The sequence below is a fragment of the Balaenoptera physalus genome (assembly GCF_965194825.1).
Source record: "Balaenoptera physalus genome assembly, chromosome: 2".
Taxonomy (NCBI): Eukaryota; Metazoa; Chordata; class Mammalia; order Artiodactyla; family Balaenopteridae; genus Balaenoptera; species Balaenoptera physalus.
The window spans coordinates 73450726-73469169 of NC_138883.1; the positions used below are offsets into that span (position 1 = coordinate 73450726).

The 18444-nt window shown below is 36.7% G+C and overlaps 1 protein-coding gene across 1 annotated transcript in view; it reads left to right on the top strand.

Moving 5' to 3' along the window:
• The window catches only part of LOC309654699 (uncharacterized protein), a 55107-nt gene that overhangs the window by 27248 nt on the left and 9415 nt on the right, over positions 1-18444 (top strand).

The window sequence follows — 18444 nt, forward strand, 5'->3', positions numbered from 1 at the left end:
TATGGCAGCCTTGTGAGCCAGAGGGACCCGGGGCTGCTGGGTGGGAAAGTACCACTTTGCCATCCATCAGTAGATCAAATGTTGACCTCTCTCTGTACCAGCACATAACAGGCTCTGTATCTGCCATTGGGAAACTTACAGTGATGAGAAATTTCCTCTAAATTCCACTGGTTCCTCTCCTTCCACTAGGAAGTTCAGTTTGACACAGATGGACCTGTATTTGTAATCTGGAAGAAATCTTGTCTTGAAAATAATTAAATTCTCTGTATTTTAGCTGGATTGCACATTAGAGTTTCACATGCATGATCTTGTTTGATTCCAGAAGGGCAATGTGAAATTGGAAGAGGCTTGGTGACCCACAGGTCCTGGGGTTTCCAATCTGTGCTCTGTGGAGTCCATGTCCGGAGGAGAGGGAGGGAAGAAGGAAAGAGGCAACCAGAACAGCCTGATCTTTAGTTATATTACATGTGGAGGCATGAACCTCAGTCCACAAATCCATGAAAAGCCACATTTAAAGGGTAACACAGTTCACTGTGACCCAGATGTCCTGTATCCTTCAAACAGCACCACCAGTGCATTGGAGGTGACAGAACACAACAAATTCACAATAACTGGACAAACACTGAATAAAGTGAGATCAACATCGTAAATGGAAGGAATTTCACTAAAAAGAAAAACAAATCGCATGACTATGAAAAGCAAAATTCAGCACATTGAAAACTAAGGTGAAAAGCAAATAAAAACTTATTTTTTACACAAGACAGTCCCTACATCCATCTGCCAAGTCTTCCCTGGAGCCGGCAGAGCACAGGTGACAAAAGAGCTGAATACATGCATGGAGGTGAGCAAGCGAACAGTAAGATGTGCATGAGCCAAGGGACAACTTCAGGTCACAGCAGTAAATGACGACACTCTTAGGAGAAGCTGTCATACAAAAGGAATGTAGAGAGCCCAGAAAGTCAGCCATGAAGAGCTCCATGGAACCCCAAGGTGTAAGCCGGAGCCAGCAGCAGATCCACCACCACAGGCAAGGGTGTGTGGCCTTGAGGGACAGTGCCTGATGGGTCACTCTTCCCCCTTACACCTGATAGAAACACTTGACATAGTGTGTGTTTAGGGGGGTTATTCATATCGATGTTCATCACACCATTATTTAATCATAGATCTCAAATTAGAATCAGTATTAATGTCCAAAATAGGGAGATGGTAAAATATGGCACATTCACATTATATATTATGTAGCCATTACCATCTACATTATCCACCGCGCTAGAAAACTAGGCTAAGAAAACAGAAGAACAAAAACTAAGCTGAGAAAACAAAAGAAAGTAAACTAGGCTAAGAACATTAATAGGCAAATCATAAATAAACTGAATAAACACTTGGGAAAAAGTGAAAGCTCACTAATTAATCAATGCAAATTAAAATATTAATAATTTTCGCTTATATAATTGAGAAGGATTGACAAAAATGATAATGATATGCAGAATGGACATCGAGAAAATGCACTATCACACCTTGTACACAAATATCTTTAAGAAAAAAAGAAAGGAAAAAAGGTGTCTGATGTAACTATCAACCACACGGAGAAAAGTGGAGAAGGTAATGCCTAAAAAAGTTACACAAGTCAAATCTTAGAAATACTAATTAATCCAACACTAACTGGGGTTTTGCTTTTTAGAAGTTTCATAGCTTTGAACACTATGGAAACTTTAAAGTCATGATGTAGAATTACAATTGCCACATGAAAGAATGTTCATTAGATTTAAGTCAAAAGCAGGTTAAGAGCAGCATATACTGCAGTCAATTTTTGTTTATACATACATTTTCCTTTTAGGCCTTTCTTCCTGCACATCCACTTATCTAATTTTTCTACAACATTTATGTATGATTTAGATAACTTAAGTGCCTGTTTATTAAATATGAAGAGATTCTAAAATGATCTTCACTAATAGATTTTTTAATAAAATGAGGAAAATGTTTGTTGAATGAACTATAGGATCCAAAACTGAATGTACTGTAATCACATCTATAAAAAATACACATGTAAAAAATCTGGATGGAAATACATCCGTTAACAGTGGTCAGTTGGATGGTGAGATTAGGGTTGACATTTCTCTTCTTTCTGTTTTTAATTTATTCACTATTTAAAATTTATCATTAGTAAAACAATTCTATTTTTAAAAACATTCCATGTTAGAAAAAGGCTGGCTTAAGTAAGTTGGCACTTGTTAGTTAAGATAACCCTGACAATTCTAACAGATAAACTTTAGCATTTCGTGGCTAGCACAAGAAAAGTATATTTCTTGCTCAGGCACAGTCTATTTCTTGCTCAGGCACAGTCCAAAGTGAGTATTCCTGCTGAGCAGTGCCCGCTTCCACTCTCAAGTGTCCCAGTTGGGTAATAAATTACATGGTCAGCCTAAGATTATGAGACACAGTCTCAGTTCCCTAAAGATGCTTCCAAGTTCCCTGTGTTCATCTGTGTCAAATCCTGGAACGGGAAGAAACTAGATGGTCAGGCATGGGAGTTTACAGCCCAGCTCTGGAAGGGGCTCACAGCATTTCATTCACATCCCATTTCCTGCGACAGTGACAGAGTCACACCTACCCTCAAGGTAGACTGGGCAGTGCAGTTCACCTATGTCCCCTGGAAGAAAAGAAAACTGGTTTTGCTAAGCTGCCAGATCTTCTCTACCACGGCGCTTAATACTGTGTGCTGTTTAAAAGGATCATGGGCCCTAAATTTTTTTTCTGCTTATTTTTTTATAGAAAAATCAGATTTAATTAGATAAATTTCCATTTATTTGTTTTTGCTTTTAGGTTTTTTTATTTATGTCTTTTTATTGAAGTATAGTTGATTTACATTATTATATTTGTTTTAGGTATACAGCATAGTGATTCAGTATTTTACAGATTATACTCCATTAAAAGTTATTACAAGGGCTTCCCTGGTGGTGCAGTGGTTGAGAATCCGCCTGCCAATGCAGGGGACACAGGTTCGAGCCCTGGTCTGGGAAGATCCCACATGCCGCGGAGCAACTGCGCTCGTGAGCCACAACTACTGAGCTTGCGCGTCTGGAGCCTATGCTCCACAACAAGAGAGGCCGCGATAGTGAGAGGCCCTTGGACCGCGATGAAGAGTGGCCCCTGCTTGTCGCAACTAGAGAAAGCCCTCGCACAGAAACGAAGACCCAACACAGCCATAAATAAATAAATAAATAAATAAATTTTAAAAAGAAAAGATGACTACTATCTTAAAAAAAAAAAGTTATTACAAGATAACGGCTATAATTCCCTGTGCTGTACAGTGTATCCTTGTTGCTTATCTATTTTATACACAATAGTTTGTACCTCTAAATCACATACCCCTAAATGCCACTCCCAGCTTCCCTCTCTCCTTTGGTAACCACTAGTTTGTTTTCTATATCTGTGAGTGTGTTTCCACTTTCCATATACATACATTTGTACTATTTTTTAGATTCCACATATAAATATCATATAGTATTTATCTTCTAACTTATTTCACTAATCATAATATTCTCTAGGTCCATCCACACTGCTGCAAATGGCAGAATTTCATTCTTTTTAATGGCCAAGTAATATTCCACTGTATATGTATACCATATCTTCTTTATCCATTTGTTTAATTGGCATTTGGGTTGCTTCTGTATCTTGGCACTTGTAAATAGTGCTATTATGAACACTGGGGTGCATGTATTTTTTCAATTAGTGTTTTTGTTTATTTTTCTGGATATATACCCAGGAATGGAATCACTGGATCATATGGAAGTTTTATTTTTAGCTTTTTGAGGAACCTCCATACTGTTTTCCATAGTGGCTGCACAAGCTTACATTCCCACCAGCAGTGTAGGAGGGTTCCCTTTTCTCCACATCCTTTCCAACATTTGTTATTTGTGTTCTTTTTGTTGATAGCCATTCCAACAGGTATGAGGTGATATCTCATTGTTGTTTTGATTTGCATGTTGAGCATCTTTTCACGTGCCAGTTAGCCATTTGTGTGTCTTCTTTGGAAAAAAATGTCTATTCAGGTCTTCTGCCCATTTATTGATTGGGTTGTTTGCTTTTTGATATTGAGTTGTATGAGCTGCTTATATATTTTAGATATTAACCCCATGTCAGTCATATCATTTGCAAATATTTTCTTCCATTCCATAGGTTGCCTTTTCTTTGGTTTCTTTTGTTTCCTTTGCTGTGCAAAAGCTTTTACATTTAATTAGGTACCATTTGTTTATTTTTGCTTCTATTTCCTTTGCCTTAGGAGATAAATCCAAAAAAATATTTTTACAATAGGCAGTGTTCTGGCTATGTTCTCTTCTAGGAGTTTTATGGTTTCAGGTCTTACATTTAGGTCTTTAAACCATTTTGAGTTTATTTTTGTTTATGGTGTGAGGAAGTGTCTAATCTAGTTGTTTTACATGTAGCTGTCCAGTTTTCCCAGCACCACTCGTTGAAGAGATTGTCTTTCTCCATTGTAGACTCTTGTCTCTTTTGTTGTAGATTAATGGACCATAGGTGCATGAGTTTATTTCCTAGGTTAAATGGACTGTAGGTGTGTGGGTTGTATATTCTATTCCACTGTTCTATGTGCCTGTTTGTATGCCAGTACCATGCTGTTTGGATTACTGTAGCTTTGTAGTACAGCCTGAAGTCAGAGAGAGTGATAACTCCAGCTTTGTTCTCTTTTCTCAAGATTGCTTTGGCAATTTGGGGTCTCTTGTTGTTCCATATGAATTTTAGGACGGTTTTTTCTAGTTATTTGAAAAACGTCATGGGTATTTTTTTGTAATGTCAATTTCTTATTAATTTATTTATTTTTATATTAATTTTTGGCTGTGTTGGGTCTTTGTTCCTGTGCGAGGGCCTCCTCTAGTTGTGGCAAGTGGGGGCCACTCTTCATCGCAGTGCGCGGGCCTCTCACTATCATGGCCTCTTTTTGTTGCAGAGCACAGGCTCCAGATGCGCAGGCTCAGTAGTTGTGGCTCACAGGCCTAGTTGCTCCGCGGCATGTGGGATCTTCCCAGACCAGGGCTCGAACCCATGTCCCCTGCATTGGCAGGCAGATTCTCAACCACTGCGCCACCAGCGAAGCCCCTGTCATGGGTATTTTGATAGGGATTGCATTAACCTGTAGATTGCTTTGGGTAGTAAGGTCATTTTAACAATATTAATTCTTCCAGTCTAAGAGTGCCAGATATCTTTCCATTTCTTTGTATCATCTCCAATTTCCTCATCAGTATTTTATAGTTTTCTATAGGTCTTTTACCTCCTTGGTTAAGTTTATTCCTTAATTTTATTCTTTCTGATACAATTTTATGTTTTTAATACCTTTATTGGAGTATAATTGTTTTACAATGTTGTGTTAGTTTCTGCTGTACAACAAAGTGAATCAGCTATAAGTATACATATATCCCCATATATGGGCATCCTTGACTGTGAGTTTGTCATAAATGGCCTTTATTATGTTGAGATGTGTTCCCTGTATACCCACTTTGCTAGGAGTTTTTATCATGAGTGGATGTTGAATTTTGTCAAGTGCTTTTTTTGTGTCTATTGAAATGATCATTTGATTTTTATCTGTGCTTTTTTAATGTGGTGTATCACATGGATTGGTTTGTGAATGTTGAATGATCCTTGTGTCCTGGAATAAATCCAACTTGATCACATTGTATGATCCTTCTTATATATTGTTGGATTTGGTTTGCTAATATTTTGTTGAGGATTTTTACATCTATATTCTTCAAAGATATTGGCCTATAATTTTTTTTGTAGTGCCTTTGTATGGTTTTGGTATCAGGGTAATGGTGCCATCATACAATGAATTTGGGAGTGTATCTTCCTCTTTAATTTTTTGGAATAGTTTGAGATGGATAGGTATAAGCTCTTACTTATATGTTTGGTAGAATTCCCCTGTGAAGTCATCTGGTCCTGGACTTTTGTTTGCTGGGAGTTTTGTTAATTAGACATTCAATTTCACTACTAGTGATCAGTCTGTTCAAATTATCTGTTTCTTCTTGACTCTGTCTTGGCAGGTTGTGACTTTCTAGAAATTTGTCCATTTCTTCTAGGTTGACCAGTGTGTTGGCACATATATGTTTGTAGTATTCTCTTATGATTTTTTGTATCTCTGTGATGTCAGTTGTTATTTCTCCTCTTTCATTTCTTTTTTTTTAAATTAATTAATTTATTTATTTTTGGCTGTGTTGGGTCTTCGTTTCTGTACGAGGGCTTTCTCTAGTTGTGGCAAGCGGGGGCCACTCTTCATCGCGGTGCGCAGGCCTCTCACTATCGCGGCCTCTCTTGTTGCGGAGCACAGGCTCCAGACACGCAGGCTCAGTAGTTGTGGCTCACGGGCCCAGTTGCTCCGTGGCATGTGGGATCTTCCCAGACCAGGGCTCGAACCCGTGTCACCTGCATTGGCAGGCAGATTCTCAACCACTGCGTCACCAGGGAAGCCCTCATTTCTTATTTTGTTTACTTGGGGCCTCTCTCTTTTCTTCTTGGTGAACATGGCTAAAGGTTTATTAATTTTGTTTATCCCTTCAAAAAATCAGCTCTTGGTTTCATTGATTTTTTTCCCATTATTTGTTGTCTCCATTTTATTTATTTCCTCTCTGATCTTTATTATTGCCTTCCTTCTGCTGACTTTGGGCTTTTTTTTTTTTTTTTGAATGCCTTTAGATGATAGGTTACCTTGCTTATTTGAGATGTTTCTTGTTTCTTGAGGAATGCTTGTATTGCATTAAATTCCCTCTTAGAACTGCTTTTGCTGCATCTCATAGATTTTGGAGTGTTGTGTTTCCATTTCATTTGTCTTTCTTTACACATGCAGTGAAAAGACAATGGTGGTGGCAACACAAGCTCATCAGTAGAAGTTCCCCAAGGAGCTTCCAAAATGTCCTTCTAAGAGTGATGTTAAAACAGCCCTGATGATGTCCAGAATGCCTCAAGAGTACACTGGTCTCCTACAAAGCCAAGACCAACCATGTTGATTTTGACCAAAGAAGCAGCAAAAGAGGGAAGGGGAAGTGATCCAGCACCATCTGGCAACTGCCTGCCCAGAATATTTGGATTGTTGGTGGTGTTTGGAGCCCAGGGAAGATATGGGAAACACCCTATCTAATGTCCCAACATCCCAGAGAAGAAAAAAATTGTAACTTATGGAAATGTAATAAAACAGTCCGAAGTAGATGTAAGTAGCTATGGATATTGTGAAATGTATCACAGTCTTATTTGTTCAAATATCACACTTTCTTTCATTAAAACAGAAAATAAAAGCATATATACCTCTCTCTACTGTCATATATCCCCTCTCCACCCAAATGTTCTCTCTAATCCCTGACCTCTGGCTTTTGTTTCTCTCTATTTTAATGTCAAAGCCATCAATACTTTTATTGATGATTAATACTTTTATGTAACGTATTTTAAATATTTACCTATCATGAAGATATTGTTGCATTATATTTTCAAATACTTATTCACACTTGGATCTATAATCCACCTAAAATGGATTATTGGGCATGGTGTGAAATAAGGGTCAGGTTTTTTTTCCATGTATAAATTTGTGTTCTTATAGGACACCATAGAGACATTTATTGTCCTAGCACCACTTATTGATGAGAAAAAAAGAAAATAGTCTTTCCCCCAGTCTCTGCCATAAAACCTCCATCATAAACCAAGTGTTCAATATGTGTGTATCAGTGTCCATATCTGTGTGGGATCTCTATTTCTTGTCCCTTAGTCTATGTCTCTATGCCCTCATCAATACCACACTATTGTCATTACTATGACTTCATTTGCTAAAGCAAGTCCTCCCATCTTATTCTCATTCTTCAAGATTGTCCTGGCTAATGTGGGCCATTGATTTTTCCACATCTATTTAGAATCAATTAAGTTCTATGAAATACATCTTGGGTGCAATGAATCTATAGATCACTTTTTGGAGAACTGACATTTTAAAAATATTTTCTCTTCCAAACATGAACATAGAATATCTCTAAGCTTAGGTCTTCTTAATATAATTCTATCATTATCACCAAAGAGGTCTTGCACATCTTTTTTTAGATTTATATTTAGTTATTTGATAATTTTCATGATTTAAACATTAACATTTTCAAATTTCATTTTCCAACAATATTACAGTATATATCAAAATATGATTAAAGTTTAAGTTGATTTTGTGCCCAGCAAATTTGTCAAACTGTCTAATTAATTGTAATAATTGATCTGCAGGTTCTTGAGCATTCTCTGGGTACACTATAATATCTCAAATATTCAAAGTTTTATTTCCTCTTTTCCTGACCTTATGCCTTTCACTTCTATTTCCTGCTTAACTGCACTGGGTAAAATCTATAGTATAATACTGAAGACAAATGGTGATTATGGCTATCCACGTGTCCTTGTATTTTTTTGCTCTCAAACAAAAACATTGTGTGTTTCAGCATATAATGATTGCTTGGGGATTTTTATGGAGACATTTAATCAAATTAAAGACATTCTTTTTTTATTTCTAGTTTGCTAGAATTTTAATTAATGAGGGTGAACTTCAGAAATTGCTTATTCTGTTTTGCTTTAATTGAATAATCATTTTATCAATCAATGTATTGTGTTATAGCAATTGGGTTTTGAATGAAATGCCACCTACTCCTAAACCCAAATTAGTCCTGAGATAATATTTTTCCTTATTGAATGATTTGACTTAACCTCAATATTCAAGTGATATTAGCCTGAAATATTCCTTTCCCATACTGTCTTCACTGGGTTTGGCATCGAGGTTTTGCTAGTCCCATATAGGAGATCAGTAGTGTCTACTCTCCAGAAGACATTATATAGTGTTCTTTGACTATTTTGTAGAGATGTTCAGTGAAGCTTTATGAGCGTGGGGCTCTCCTTGATGGAATGTTTTTGAAAACTGAATCAATTTATTTGTTTATAGGAAAATTCAAACTTCTTGGGTACATTTCATTAACTTATATTTTTAGGGATTTGTCAATTTAATGTATATTTTCAAAATTATTGCCTTCCCAATGACATATAAGATAACATAGATATGATTTATACATATACACACATATCTCCTAGATAGAAACCCTTTCTCAGTTATTGCAAATATTTTCTCCCACCCTGTGGCTTTCCTTTTCACTATCTTAATAGTATCTTTGATAATCAGAATTTCACCTCTATTCATATTTACCCAACAAATTTTTTCTTTCTTTTTTTTTTTTTAATTTTTATTTACTTATTTATTTATTTATGGCTGTGTTGGATCTTCGTTTCTGTGCGAGGGCTTTCTCTAGTTGTGGCAAGCAGGGGCCACTCTTCATCGCAGTGCGCGGGCCTCTCACTATCGCGGCCTCTCTTGTTGCGGAGCACAGGCTCCAGATGCGCAAGCTCAGTAATTGTGGCTCATGGGCCCAGCCGCTCCGCGGCATGTGGGAACTTCCCAGACCAGGGCTCGAACCCGCATCCCCTGCATTGGCAGGCAGATTCTCAACCACTGCGCCACCAGGGAAGCCCCCAACAAATTTTTTAAATAGATCAATTTATCCATTTTTACTTTGTAATTACTGAAGTTTAGTACTTTTTATATCTTAAATTTTTTCCCAATGTCAAGTTTATAAAGAAATTCTCCTATCTTCTAAAAGTTTTTTCTTTAAATTAATTAATTTGAGGTATAGTGTTAAATGGTCATTTTATTTTTATTCATACATACTCAACAAATTTTACTACAAATTATTTTTAACATTATTAATCATTTTGAACTCGTTTTTTTCCCATTATGTTTTATATTTTGACTCATTATTGACACTTGACCATTGAGCAGTATAGGCGTTAAGGGGATCAACCCTCCACCCAGTGGAAAATTCAAGTAAAACTTATAGTCAGCCCTCCGTTTTGCGGTTTTGCATTCACTTATACAATCAACCATGGATAGTGTAGTATGGTAGTATTTACTATTGAAAAAAACTCGTGTAGGACAAGAGACAAGACGGTGGAGTAAAAGGACTTGATCTTACCTCCTCTAAAGAAAACACCAAAATCACAACTAACTGCTGAACAATGATTGACAAAAAAGACTCGAACCTACCAAAAAAAATATTCAACACAGAAAGACAAATAAGAAGCTGCAATGAGATGGCAGGAGGGGCACTTACACAATATAATCAAATCCCATACCCACCACGTGGGCAACCCACAAACTGGAAAATAATTATATTTCAGAGATTCTCCCACAGGAGTGAGACTTCTGAGCCCCATATAAGGATCCCCAGCCTGGGGGTCTGCCATCAGGAGAAGGAGCCCCGAGAGCAATAGACTTTGAAGGATGGGGGGCTTGAATGAAGGAATTCCACAGGACTAGGGGAAACAGAGACTTCACTCTTGGAGTACGCATGCAAGGTTGCACATGTACTAGGACCCAGGACAAAACAGTGACTCCATAAGAGCCTGGGTCAGACCTACCTGTGGGTCCCGGAAGGTCTCCTGGGGAGGCAGGGATCAACTGTGGCTCACTGTGGGGGCAAGGACACTGGTGACAGATACCCAAGGGACTCATCAGTGTGAGATCTCCCAGAGGTTGCCATTTTGGCACAGAGACCTGGCCCTACCCAACAGCCTGCAGAATCCAGTCCTGGGACACCTCAGGCCAAACAACCAAAGGGTGGAAACACAGTCCAACCCATCAGCAGACAGGTTGCCTAAAGTCGTCCTGAGCCAAGATCTGTCTATAAACACACCCCTTGACATGGCCTTGCCCACCAGAGGGAAAAAACCCAGCTCCACCCTCCAGTGGGCAGGCAACAGTCCTGCCTACCAGAAAGCCTGCACAATCCTCTAGACCAACCTCACCCACCAGGCAGCAGACACCAGAACCAAAAGGAATTACCATCCTGCAGCCTGAGGAACAGAGACCACAAACACAGAAAGTTAGACAAAAAGAGATGGCGGAGAAATACGATCCAGACAAAGGAACAAGATAAAACCCAAGAAGAACAACCAAGTGAAGTGAAGATAGGTTATCTAACTTAAAAAAATTTCAGAGTAATGAGAGTAAAGATGATCCAAGATATAGGAAAAAGAATGGAGGCACAGACAGAGAGGATACAAGAAATGTTTAGTAAAGGTCTAGAAGCTTTAAAGAACAGAGATGAACAATACAATACAATACAATAACTGAAAACTACAATACAGTAACTGAAATAAAAAATACACTAGAAGGAATCAATAACAGAATAAATAAGGCAGAAGAATGAATAAGTGAGTTGGAAGACAGACTGGTGGAAATCACTGTTGCAGAACAGAATAAAGAAAGAAGAATGAAAAGAGATGAAGACAGTCTAAGAAACCAACATTCACATTATACGGGTCCCAGAAGAAGAGAGAGAAAGGAACTAAGAAAATATTTAAAGAGATAATAGCCAAAAACTTCCCTAACATGGGAAAGGAAATACTCAAGCTCAGGAAGCACAGACAGTCCCATACAAGATAAGCCTAAGGCGGAATACACAAAAACACATATTAATCAAATTAACAAAAATTAAATACAAAGAGAAAATATTAAAAGCAACAAGGGAAAAGCAGCAAATAACATACAAGGGAATCCCCATAAGGTTATCTTTTGATTTTTCTGCAGAAATTCTGCAGACCAGAAGGGAGTGGCATGACATATTTAAACTGATGAAAGGGAAAAACCTACAACCAAGAATACTCTAGCCAGCAACGCTCTCATTCAGATTTAATGGAGAAATCAAAACTTTACAGACAAGCAAAAACTAAGAGAATTCAGCACCACCAAAAACAGCTTTCCAACAAATGCTAAAGGAACTTCTCTAGATGGAAAAGAAAAGGCCACAACTAGAAACAAGAAAATTACAAATGGGAAAGCTCACCAGTAAAGGCAAACATACAGCAAAGGTAGGAAATTATCCACACACAATTATGATATCAAAACCAACAATCATGAGAAGACGAGAGTACAAATGCAGTATATTGGAAATGCATTTGAAATTAAGAAACCAGTATATATATATATACATATATACATGGCTGGCTGTATCAAAACCTCACTGGAACAACAAACCAAAAATCTACAATAGATACACACACAGAAAAGGAAAAGTAATCCAAACACAACACTAAACATAGTCATCAAAACACAAGAGAAGAGAACAAAAGAGGAAGGGAAGAAAAAAGGCCTACCAAAACAAATCCAAAACAATTAACAAGATAGCAATAAGAACATATGTATCAATACCTACTTTAAATGTAAATGGATTAAATGCTCCAACCAAAAGATATAGACTGGCTGAATGGATACAAAAACAAGATCCGTATATATGTTGTCTACAAGAGACCCACCTCAGATCTAGGAACACATACAGACTGAAAGTGAGGGGATGGAAAAAGGTATTCCACACAGATGGAAATCAAAAGAAAGATGGAGTAGCAATACTCATATCAGATAAAATAGACTTTAAAATAAAGACTGTTATAAGAGACAAAGCAGGACACTACATAAAGATCCAGGGATCAATCCAAGAAGAAGATAAAATAATTGTAAATATATATGCACCCAACATAGGAGCAGCTCAATATACAAGACAAATGCTAACAGCCATAAATGGAGACATCAACAGTAACACAATAATAGTGGGGGACTTTAACACCCCACTTACATCAATGGACAGATCAACCAGACAGAAAATCAATAAGGAAATATGGACCTTAAATGACACATTAGACCAGATGGATTTAATTGATATTTATAGAACATTCCATCCAAAAGCATCAGAATACACATTCTTCTCAAGGGCACATGGAACATTCTCCAGGAGAGATCACATGCTGGGTCACAAAGCAAGCCTTGGTAACTTTAAGAAAACTGAAATCATATCAATCTTCTTCTCTGACCACAGCACTATGAGATCATAAATCAACTATAAGAAAAAAACTGTAAAAAACCACAAACACTTGGAGGCTAAACAATATGTTATTAAACAACCAATGGATCACTGACAAAATCAAAGAGGAACTCAAAAAATACCTAGAGACAAATGAAAACTAAAACACAATGATCCAAAACCTATGGGATGCAGCAAAAGCAGTTCTAAGAGGGAAGTTTATAGCAATACAATCTTACCTGAGGAAAAAACAAAAATCTCAAATAAACAACCTAAAGCAATTAGAGAAAGAAGAAGAACAACAACAAAAAAAACCCAAAGCTGGCAGAAGGAAAGAAATCATAGAGATCAGAGCAGAAATAAATAAAATAGAGACACAGAAAACAACAAAAAGATCAATGAAACTAAAAGCTGGTTCTTTGAAAAGATAAACTCTAGCCAGACTCATCAAGAAAAAAAGGGAGAGAACTCAAATCAATAAAATTAAAAATGAAAAAGAAGTTACAACAGATACCACAGAAACACAAAGGATCTTAAGAAACTACTACAAGCAACTATATGCTAATAAAATGGACAACCTAGAAGAAACGGACAAATTCTTAGAAAGGTACAATCTTCCAAGACTGAACCAGGAAGAAATAGAAAATATGAATAGACCAATCACAAGTACTGAAATTGAAACTATGATTTTAAAATTTCCAACAAACAAAAGTCCAGGACCATATGATTTCACAGGTGACTTCTATCAAGCATTTAGAAAAGAGTTAACACCTATCCTTTTGAAAGTATTCCAGAAAAAATTGCAAAGGAAAAAATACTCCCAAACTCATTCTATGAGGCCACCATCACCTTGATACCAAAACCAGACAAAGATACTACAAAAAAAGAAAATCAATATCACTGATGAACATAGACGCAAAAATCCTCAACAAGATGCTAGCAAACCAAATCCAACAATACTTTAAGAGACTCATATACCATGATCAAGTGGGATTTATGTCAGGGATGCAAAGATTTTTCAATATCCGCAAATAAATCTGTGTGATACACCACATCAACAAATTGAAGAATAAAAACCATATGATCACCTCAAAAGATGCAGAAAAAGCTTTTGACAAAACTCAGCATCCATTTATGATAAAAACTCTCCAGAAAGCGGGCATAGAGGGAAACTACCTCAACATAATAAAGGCCATATATGACAAACCCACAGCAAACATCATTCTCAATGGTGGAAAATCTGAAAGCATTTCCTCTAAGATTAAGAACAGGACAAGGATGTCCACTCTCGCCACAATTATTCAACATAGTTTTGGAATTCTTAACCATGGCAATCAGAGAAGAAAAAGAAATAAAAGACATCCAAATTGGGTAAGAAGAAGTAAAACTGTCACTGTTTGCAGATGACATGATCCTATACATAGACAATCCTAAAGATGCCATCAGAAAACTACTAGAGCTAATCAATGAATTTGGTAAAGTTTCAGGATACAAAATTAATACACAGAAAACTCCTGCATTTCTATACACTAACAATGAAAGATCAGAAAGAGAAATCAAGGAAACAATCCCATTTACCATCACATCCAAAAGAATAAAATACCTAGGAATAAATCTACCTAAGAAGGCAAAAGACATGCACTTGGAAAACTATAAGACACCGATGAAAGAAATCAAAGACTACTCAAACAGATGGAAAGATATACCATGTTCTTGGATTGGAAGAATCAATATTGTCAAAATGACTATACTACCCAAGCCAATCTACAGTCAATGCAATCCCTATCAAATAACCAATGGCATTTTTCACAGAACTAGAACAAAAAATACTAAAATTTATATGGAAACACAAAAGACCCCAAATAACCAAAGAAATCCTGAGAAAGAAAAAGGGAGCTGGAGGAATCAGACTCCCTGACTTCCGACTATACTACAAAGCTACAGTAATCAAGACAGTATGGTACTGGCACAAAAACAGAAATATAGATCAATGGAACAAAATAGACAGCCCAGAAATAAACTTACACACCTGTGGTCAATTAACCTATGACAAAGGAGACAAGAACAGTCTCTTCAATAAGAAGAGGTGCTGGAAAAACTGGACAGCTACATGTAAAAGAATGAAACTGGAACATTATCTAACACCATACACAAAAATAAACTCATATGGAGTAAAGAACTAAATGTAAGACTGGATACTATAAAACTTAGAGGAAAACATAGGAAGAACAAACTTTGACATAAATTTCAGCAATATCTTTTTGATCCACCTCCTAGAATAATGAAAATCAAACCAAAAATAAACAAATGGGACCTAATTAAACTTAAAAGCTTTTAGACAGCAAAGGAAACCATAAACAAAATGCAACCCACGGAATGAGAGAAAATACTTGCAAACAAAGCAACCAACAAGGGATTAATCTCCAAAATATACAAACAGCTCATGCAGCTAAATATCAAAAAAAAAAAAATCAAAAAATGAGCAGAAGACCTAAATAGACATTTCGCCAAAGAAGACATACAGATGGCCAAAAAGCACATGAAAAGATGTGCAACATCACTAATTATTAGAGAAATGCAAATCAAAACTACAATGAGGTATCACCTCACACCGGTCAGAATGGCCATCATCAAAAAGGCTACAAACAATAAATGCTGGAGAGGGTGTGGAGAAAAGGGAACCCTCCTACACTGTTGGTGGGAATGTAAATTGGTACAACCACTAGGGAGAACAGTATGGGGGTTCCTTCAAGAACTAAAAATAGAATGACCATATGATCCAGCAATCCCAGCCCTGGGCGTATATCCAGAGAAAACCACAATTCAAAAAGATACATGTAACCCAATGTTCATTGCAGCACTAGTTACAACAGCCAAGACATGGAATCAACCTAAATGTCCATCAACAAAGGAATGGATAAAGAAGATGTGGTACATATATACAATGGAGTGTTAGTCAGCCATAAAATAGAATGAAATAATGCCATTCGCAGCAACATGGATGGACCTAGAGATTATCATACTAAGTGAAGTAAGTCAGACAGAGAAAGACAAATATCATATGATGTCACTTATATGTGGAACCTAAAAAAAAAATGATACAAATGAACTTCTTTACAAAACAGAAAAACACTCATAGGCATATAAAACAAACTTACAGTTACCAAAAGGAAAAGGAGGGGGGAGGGATAAATTAGGAGTTTGTGATTAACATATACACACTATTATACATAAGATAGATAATCAACAAGGACCTACTGTAAAGCACAGGGAACACTACTCAATAATCTATAATAACCTATATGGGAAAGCATCTGATAAAGAATGGGTATATGTATATGTATAACTGAATCACTTTGCTATACACCTGAAACTAATAAAACATTGTAAATCAACTATACTCTAATATAAAATAAAAATTAAATTTAAAGAAAAAGAAAAAGAAAAAACCTCGCGTATAAGTGGAGCCAAGCGGTTGAAACCTGCATCATTCAATTGTCAGTTGTATTTAGCAGTCTATTTCTCTAGTTTTAAAAATATAAGTATTTTCTTCTCATACTCTTTTTAAGGATTTCTAGCTTAAACTCATTGTGGCCTATAACAAATGATGTATCATTTTAATCCTTTAAACGTTTTTAGACCTAATCTATGGCCTAATCTATGGTCAACATCCATCTCTGCTTGTAAAATGTGTAGTCTGCCTTTGTTGGTTAAGATGTTCTATATGTGTTCATTTTTTTCATCAGCGATTTTAAATTCTATATCATTACTAATCAATTTATAAGATGTGTTTTTAAATCTTCCCAAATGACTATGAAAATGTCACTTTCTGGGTAGCATCCACTCACTGTGGCTGTTGAAAACTCAGCCTTGATCTGCCAGTCACTTGAACATAATCTGCCTTTCTTTCTCTAGATGCTCTTAATGTTTCTGCAATATGATTTCTTGATATGGATTTCTTTTTATTATTTTGCTTCAGATTTATCTTTTTAACCTCTAATTAGATGTTTTTCTCCAGTTATTTTAAAAATCTCGGCCAATATCTGATTATATATTGCCTCTTCTCATTGTCTCTCATTCTTCTAGAACTTTAATTCAACATATGTTTAACCTTCTAATTCTACTATTTTCTATTTTTTTATCTTTATACCTGTCTGGGATCCATCCTTTACACTTCTTTCAGAACGATTTTATTTTATTTATTTTTTTTTAACATCTTTATTGGAGTATAATTGCTTTACAATGTTGTGTTAGCTTCCACTGTACAACAAAGTGAATCAGCTATATGTATACATACATCCCTATATCCCCTCCCTCTTGGGTCTCCCTCCCACCCTCCCTATCCCACCCCTCTAGGTGGTCACAAAGCACCAAACTGATCTCCCTGTGCTATGCAGCTTCTTCCCACTAGCTAGCTATTTTACATTTCGTAGTGTATATACGTCAATTCTACTCTCTCACTCCGTCCCAGCTTACCCTTCCCCCTCCCCGTGTCCTCTAGTCCATTCTCTACGTCTGCGTCTTTATTCCTGTCCTGCCCCTAAGTTCATCACAACGTTTCTTTTTTTTAAGACTCCATATATATGTGTTAGCATACAGTATTTGTTTTTCTCTTTCTGACTCACTTCACTCTTTATGACAGACTGTCTGTAGGTCCATCCACCTTACTACAAATAGTTCAATTTCATTTATTTTTATGGCTGAGTAATATTCCACTGTGGATATGTGTCACACCTTCTGTATCCATTCATCTGTCGATGGACACTGAGGTTGCATCCATGTCCTGGCTATTATAAATAGTGCTGCAATAAATATTGTGGTACATGTCTATTTTTGAATTGCGGTTTCCTCAGGGTATAGGCCCAGGAGTGGGATGCTGGGTCGTATGGTAGTTCTACTTTTAGTTTTTTAAGGAACCTCCATACTGTTCTCCATAGTGACTGTATCAATTTACATTCCCACGAACAGTGCAAGAGGGTTCCCTTTTCTCCACACCCTCTCCAGCATTTACTGTTTGTAGATTTTTGATGATGGCCATTCTGACTGGTGTGAGGTGATAGCTCATTGTAGTTTTGATTTGCATTTCTCTAATGATTAGTGATGTTGAGCATCCTTTCATGTGTTTGTTGACAATCTGTATGTCTTCTTTGGAGAAATGTCTATTTAGGTCTTCTGCCCATTTTTGGATTGGAGTGTTTGTTTTATTGATATTGAGCTGCATGAGCTGCTTGTAAATTTTGGAGATTAATCCTTTGTCTGTTGCTTCATTTGCAAATATTTTTTCCCATTCTGAGGGTTGTCTTTTCACCTTGTTTATGGTTTCCTTTGCTATGCAAAAGCTTTTAAGTTTCATTAGGTCCCATTTGTTTATTTTTGCTTTTATTTCCATTTCTCTAGGAGGTGGGTCAAAAAGGATCTTGCAGTGATTTATGTCATGGAGTGTTCTGCCTATGTTTTCCTCCAAGAGTTTTATAGTGTCCAGTCTTACATTTAGGTCTCTAATCCATTTTGACTTTATTTTGTG